Source organism: Schistocerca piceifrons, chromosome 1 (genome assembly GCF_021461385.2).
Source record: "Schistocerca piceifrons isolate TAMUIC-IGC-003096 chromosome 1, iqSchPice1.1, whole genome shotgun sequence".
NCBI classification, from domain to species: Eukaryota; Metazoa; Arthropoda; class Insecta; order Orthoptera; family Acrididae; genus Schistocerca; species Schistocerca piceifrons.
Window position 1 is genome coordinate 846,688,011 of NC_060138.1, and position 7,935 is coordinate 846,695,945.

The window sequence follows — 7,935 nt, forward strand, 5'->3', positions numbered from 1 at the left end:
TAGCCGCCAGTCTCGAAATACTGATCGTTAAAAGTAGGCAGCATTCAGAACCCTTCGCGTCGATTGTTCACTGTTTCAATTTGCCGCCACCTTCAACGACCCAAAAACTGCGACACTGTAATTGCCTGTCGAAGTATTTTTGTATTGTATGTGTAACCGGATGATTATTTGATTAATAATAGTGATTTTACTTAACATTCAGATGCATTGTGCAATATGAGACATGATCACAAATATTTACTAAATGTTTTGAATACCATTTTTCTTCTACTCATCGCTTTGGATTACAACAGCTTTAATATTAAATGTCATGTTCCTTGCTACAGATGCGTTCCGCATTTGAAGATGATCGACTCGTTAATGCAAATTCGTGAATCCATGTTACTTTCGTTTGACATTTATATCATAGCAGCTGATCATTACGAGGCAAGCACTCCCACGAGTTGTCAGCACTGGAAGACAAACAATAATACATCCAAGAAATGAATTCGCAATTGCGAATATTATCGGACTCCAGCTGCAGGATATACTGGTGACAGGACCAGGACTCGAACCCGGTATTTCCCAGTTTAGGTGAGCAGTGGCGTTAGCCGCCTTGGGCACTCGGACGTGTATCCAGGACGGCCCCAAACTTGCGCATGTCACCGTGCGTCTGCGTCCTGTACTCGCACAATTGTTGTGATTCCTGCAGACGGAGAGACTTGTGTTTATTGTTGCCGCCTTGTCGAGTACGTTGGAAAAATGAGAGCACTGCATTATAGTGTAGTACAATAAAACATTCCCCCTCTCACATCTTCTAACCCCGCAGTAGCCGCGCCGCATACCCTTCTTCCCCTGACATTAGCAGGCAACTTTAGTTACGGCGGAATTTACCAACGTCAATTAAAATAAAGCCATCTTAAATTATTAGCATCTCTGTAAGTATTTTTGTTCATTACCGAAAGAAAATGCTCTTAACGTCAGTTGGCAATGTTTGTATTCAGCTGTCAGTTGCTAGATGCATGTTATTAAAAAATACGGCTCATATTGTTATAAAACATGCCGACAACTGCGGGCCGCACGAATACTTGGTTCCGGCCGCATGCGGTCCACTGGCCGCGGTTTGACGGCCACTACCTTATACCAAAATACTGAGATAATTTCCGTAAACGACCACGGAAATTTTGTCAGTGAGGTTTGGTTCCTCCCTGTGTGCTTCACCTTTTGAGTACACAGTTAATCAGCATAACGGACGTCATCTCCGTCGTTTTAAAGCCTCTGCTTTCATATCATTGTTTCTAACAAGGAGAACACGGAAAGTTTCCCAGAAACTTTGCTCAGTGGAAGAGGAGTCAAAATGAGCGAGCACGTGTCTCGGCTTATCCGTAGATACTCTGCCGTTTCTAAGAAGAAGGCGACCAACCTTTCCGACGTGACTTAGTGCCTTTTAGCGCTCGTTAATCTGACGTCAACTGGTGGTACGATTATTAGCGCCGCAGCCTCTCAGTTTTGCGACTCTTCTTCGAAACCCGATTACTGTTCTTATTTATTTTTTCCAGTTTTCTACGTGTGTCCATCGAAGGTTACCGCGCAAATGTTTCTTATCAAATTGGGGGATACAAGGGCGCTACATTAATTGTAAAACTGCAACTGTATTTCACATTAAGTGTCTTACATTTTTCACATGACGTATGTGTGTATGGTATTTTCAGTGGTTACAATCTCTTTAAATTCTCATATGAGTTCTTGGACTTCATTCTTACTTTTATTCTTCAGGAAGATTTTGTGCGTGCCCTTGAGTGATACCGATCGTCGAGACACCCGAAACAGAAATTCCGAACACCACCAGTATTGCGCGAAGGCAGTTTTGCCACGAGCGACATTCCTTCATAGGAATTTCATTCGGGAAAGAAACGTCGCTAATATTGTTGAAGATTTCACGCGTTGGCAATAATTTCGCGGCAAATCGTGCATAACGGACCTCTTTACCGAAAACTGGCGCTTGCAATTGATAACGAATCAAGATATACTGCAGGAATTTCACCGAAAACAATTTCAAATATTTTTCTCATTCATTTATTGTTCCTCATTCTTTTCTTAATTCATTCGCCAGACATACAATTAGCAGTCGAATAAGCACAACGTTATTTCAATGTGCTTTGGGAAACATTCGTGGAGTAGTCATTACGTAAACGGGTAGATAACGGAAAAACAAAAATAAAAATAATAATCGAGTTTGGAAACGTGTCGAAAACTGTGAAGCCGCAACGCTAGCCACTGTGCCACAGCTTTATCTTAACTTTTTTGTCGCTAAAAGACACATAAAATACATCGAAAACCTTGACCGCCGTTTTCTCAGAAACGGTAGAGTACGTACGTACAAGCAGAGATAAGTGTTAGTTTATTTTCACCCCTCTTCCGCTGAGCGAAGTTTCTGAAAAATCGGATTATGGCGCTTGAAGTATTCTGCTCGTAAGAAGAATGCTAGTACTGTGTCGTAGGAGTGATTGCCGGACGACCAGATGCGATGAGGAACACGGAGGCAGCGATTGCTGTGGCCGCCGCTGCCGTTATCGCTGCTGGCACGGGCAGCCGCAGCGCCGCCGTGGCAGGGCGGCCAGGCGCGGTGTCGGCTACGGGAATAGCGCCTTTTATCCACTGCGGTCGCGCGGAGCGTACAGATAGTGGTGCGCTCGCTGCGACCCCGAAGCAGTGCCAAGCGGCCGAGAGAACGACTCTCTTCCGCTAGCTGGACAAGTCAGTACCGACGAGAGCACGGTGACACTGTACCTAGAACACTTAAGTCTCGTTCGGCAGGAGCAAGTTTCAAATCTAACCCCGGCCGTCCGCGTTTCCGTGGGGCTTTCGCGGACGCGTCATGTGTAAACCAAGAGTCGTGGGTTCATCCTGGTGCCGCATCGAGTGTTCACATCTCAAATAAAACGTTTTTGAGTTTCAGTCAGATCAAAGACAGCTGCATGTTGTATGAAGAAAAGTCGTTCTATCACATTGCAAGGGGGTGAAACTGTACAATTTCTCGAATTGTATGCATGCTAGTGAAAAAGTGTTGTGTGAACCCAGCATCAAATAATACAGGGACAGAGATTTGGAAAAGGCAGCGGCTGAGAGAGTTTCTTGTGCGCTGAAAGTTCTGGATTTGGACCAAAAGAAGTATCTTCAAGATTTAGAAACATGAGTTCATGCTGTCAACAGTTTTCTGACATGACGATCCAGAGACGTAACGATGGTTTCTAGTCTCGTTATGAATTAAAACTACTGAGATGTATGTGCAATTCATTTTCCTCGGACATTTGCCCTACATGCAATCGGCCAGAACAAATTTTTTTCAAAGATTGTAGTTTCTAAGGCATCGGCTTTTCAAAAACTCTGAATTTACTCACAAAAAGGCGGAAAGTGTCTGCTCCTATACTTCAGGTCCTTGAAAATGTTGATCCTATCTTCTTGGGACATGTTACGCCCACTGTCGGGTTCATCAGATTCATTTTTTTAAAATAAAAATGCCTGTTCTAAAGTAAGAAAATCATTTGACGTTGCAAAGCAATTTACGCTAAAGCGTTATACAGAGAGTTTCTTAAAAATATACGTCCGTCACATCTCGTCCTCTAGCGTCAGTGTCAACATACAGAAAGCACTACTCGAAGTCAGCAAAAATGATTAACGCAATACTGAAACTATTTCTGTGATTCTACAAATTGGATTCTGTAGTTTGGTGCAGAGTGTATGATCATGTATTTACCACCAGGAATTTCCATACAACCGCAAAATTCCGTAGCGCTCTAAATCCGTATTCACAGCTTTTAGATTCATGTGAAGTTGTAAACATCCTGAAAAGCATTAACAAAGAGATGATTAGAAGCGTGGATTGTCCTGTCTCCAATTGAGTAGTAGAAATTTTAGCTAGTGGAGAGCTCTTCTGAACAGCACGCTGCAAGACATCCCAGATATGGTTAATAATGTTCATGTCTGGGGAATTTGATAGCCAGCGGAAATGTTTAAACTCAGAAAAGTGTTCCTGGTGCCACTCTGTAGCAATTCTAGACGTGTGGGATGTCGCATTGTCCTGCTGGAATCGCCCAAGTCCGTTGGCATGCACAATGGACACGAATGAATGCGGATGACCAGACAGGATGCTTACGTACGTGTCAGGGGTTCCATATCACCCCAACTGCACACACCCCACACCATTATAGATCCTCCACCAGCTTTAACAGCCCTCTGCTGACAAGCGGGGTCCATGGATTCATGAGCTTGTCTCGATATACGTACACATCCATCCGTTCGATACAATTTGAACCGTGACCCTTCCGACAGGCAACATGCTTCCAGTCATCAACAGTCCAATGACGGTGTTGCGGGCCCAGGTGAGACGTAAAGCTTTGTGTCGTGCAGTCATCAAGGGTAGACGAGTGGGCCTTCGGCTCCGAAAACCCATATCGAAGATGTTTCGTTGAATGGTTCTCACGCTGACACCTGTTGATGACCCAGCATTGAAATCTGCAGCAATCTGCGGAAGTGTTGCACTTCCGTCACGTTGAACGATTCTCTTCAGTCGTCGTTGGTCCGGTACTTGCAGGATCTTTTTACGGCCGCAGCGATGTCGGAAAGTTGATGTTTTACCGGATTCCTGACATTCAGGGTACACTCGTGAAATAATCGTACGGGAAACTCCCCACTTCATCGCTACTCGGAGATGCTGTGTCCCATCGCTCGTGAGCCGACTGTATCACAACATTGAAACTCGCATAAATCTTGAAAACCTGTCATTGTAGCAGCAGTAACAGATCCGACAATTGTGTCAGATACTTGTTGCCTTACATAGGTGTTGCCCATCGCAGCGCCGTATTCTGCCTGTTTACATATGTCTGTATTTGAATACACGCGCCTATACCAGTTTCTTTGGCACTTCAGTGCATTATAGTGACATTTTCTCAGCTATACTGCGTTACTGTTCGTAGAAGTCCAATTTCCGTCTCTCCCTCAAGCTGGAGCCGCCAGGAAAAGACCACTAGACGCTCCAGTTCCACCTACTTGAAACCTTGGAAATCAGTCCAAGCTAGTCAAAGTCACGATATGTTACAGAATTGTCGTTAACACTAGAACGGCGTAGTTTCTGACATTCCTAAAATGGCGGAAAGAGGTCATTTTGTTCCCAAATAAATGTTTCACTTTTGACTTTAACAAGTACTTTATTTTAGTGTTCGTTATTTCATACCTTCTTTCCAGTAATCACAACAATTATTTAATACGATAATTAATAGTTACTAATTACATTCATTAAATAAACATCTTATAAATTTACTGTTGTTAATACTAACAAGTTTCCTAAGCTGTATATTTTCACTTATTAGCTATTTGTACAATCTTCTAGACACATTTAGTATATTTTATCCATATTATTCTCTCATGTATTCTACACACGGTTTTGCATTACTTTTCACTCAAGTCAGTGGAATCTTCTATACGCACTCGGCACAGGTGATTTCTGTTTTACACGCACATTTTCCGCGCACGGTTTTGTGGCACTTTGTACAGTTTTCGCTGGTCTTGTAGCCTTTGCAGAGGCTGATTTGCCACTTTTTCCGCCTTCTAGGTGATTTCAGTCCAGTATCTTTTTCCTTTGCTTAATGTTCTTGTTCTTTCGTTCCCTTGAGCTAATTCGCCAGCTGAAGTATGAACTTCTTCCTTTCCATTTTCTTATTCGTTACTATGTTATAGATGACGCATGCATTTACTGTCGCCATGTCGATTATGTTGTAGAAGACACACATTGGCCATCTCCTGCATGTAACCTTTGTAATATATTTACGGGTTTTTTTGTCAACCACGTCCACCACATACTTTGTTCCATTGTAGAATGTTACGATTTCTGGTATCTTCTTTCCTTCCTTGCTTATTGCTACTTCAGCATGCAGTGTACTCATTAGAAAAACAGTCTTATTCTTCTATTTTTGGTATTCAGTCGTGGTGTAGTCTGTGTTGCCATCATAGTGCAGGGTGGTGGTGAAGCGTGTTTCAGCACTGGGCTTCCTTACTTCATCCGGGATTTCACGACAGATCTTGTTCCTTGTACCAACTGATGAAGTTTTCTTTTCTCTGAGTTTCTTAGCAAGTTGAAGAGATATAAAGAAGTTGTCCGTCGTTACATTTCTTCCTTGATTTACAAATGGCTCCATGAAATTCAAAAATGGCTCTGAGCACTATGGGACTTAACAGATGTGGTCGTCAGTCCCCTAGAACTTAGAACTACTCGTACTTAAACCTAACTAACCTAAGGACATCACACACATCCATGACCGAGGCAGGATTCGAACCTGCGACCGTAGTGGTCGCGCGGTTCCAGACTGTAGCGCCTAGAACCGCTCGGCCACTCCGGCCTGATCCATGAAATTCAGAACGATGTATTGTGTATGTGATTTCTTCTTTCTATGAATGTCCTCTTTACTGAGGTATGGGAAACATAACTTGTATGAGAACATCGCATATATACTTTGTCGTTATGTCAACAACCAGTCAGAATTCGACACCATATTTATCTGGTTTGTTGGACGTGAACTGAGTGAATCAACATCTTGTTTTGCTTAGTAATAGTTGCTCCTCAGTGGTTATATTTTCTCCAGGGCGGTAAGAATGAACATTATTTTGAATGAATTTTCGTGAAACTTCAGATACAATCGCTGACAGGCGTAAGAATTGGGACCTCCTCTCTCCTCCAGTAAGTTCATGCCGAACTTCTTCCAGAAGATGAAAAATTGGCGGTCTCCCACGCGGTTCCATCCCCTGCAACCACCTTTGCAGACGCTTCCAACTGTAGCCTACCTGCTGTAATGAAAGACGTAATGACTGACGTAGCTCAGTATGTGAATCCTCTTCCACTAATCGCTTTTCGTTCAAAATGTCTTCAACTTCACCTGTTTCAGGTACATGATCATTATCTTCATCAGTGAAGTCAATTTCCATTTCAACTTGGGAATTCTATAAGAGATGTAACATGTTTTCGCCAGAAAGTCAGAAACGTGTTTCGCGGACAAAAACTATAACCTGAATGACATGATGAAAACTGTGATAAATTGGAATTTACACGTGCCGAGTTGCAATACTGATCAGCAAATGCTCTGTAAGACTGCTGACTGTTGCCGCTTCATTGTTGGATAATTTACATGTGATTGACGCCTTCCGTCGTTCTACGTACATCGAATGAAATATGGAGGAAAATATAAATATTTTGTAAATCCTAATACATCATCGTAAAGAGAAGAAAAAATTAGGAAAAGTTATATGATTCGATTAACGAAATAAATAAATAGGATATGACAACGAAGGAAAAAAAGTATGACAGCAGTCATTTTGACCAATTCCGCCGGTCTAGTGTTAAATGACCATCATCAACAAACATCATACAACGTATCAAAATAAGCAGCTTCTCACGCTCACTATTCTGCCACCTTCTAAATCATTCTAACACAAATATTATTGCAATTATCAATAAAAAAAGCCATGAACTACGGACCGTGCCTAGGTGAAGTGGTTTGCAAACCTCGACGATTCTGGAGAATCATCAGAGATTAGCGCTTGAAGGGATCGTGGTAATAAAGTACTTGGCGCGTGGTTACTCTAATTTCATTAGTGGTCGGCGGCCTTGTGTGCGCTTTCTGCCTCGACATAAGGCTCGTATTCACTCTGGCAGCAACTACATCGATCGTTCAAAACGATGCGATGAGTGACAGATTCGTAAAAAACCCGTGACGCAAGTCGTGTACAAGCAGACAAGATCCATGCGTCACTGGCTAAACATCTTACTGCAGAGCAAGAAGAATTAGCAGGCAATACAAAGACCAGAATCATAAATATTGACGGTTCCTCATATCAGGGCTTCAGGAATGCTGAATGTCGGGCAGAGGAAATAGAAATGATCTGTGTTCTGCCACTACTAGGCAT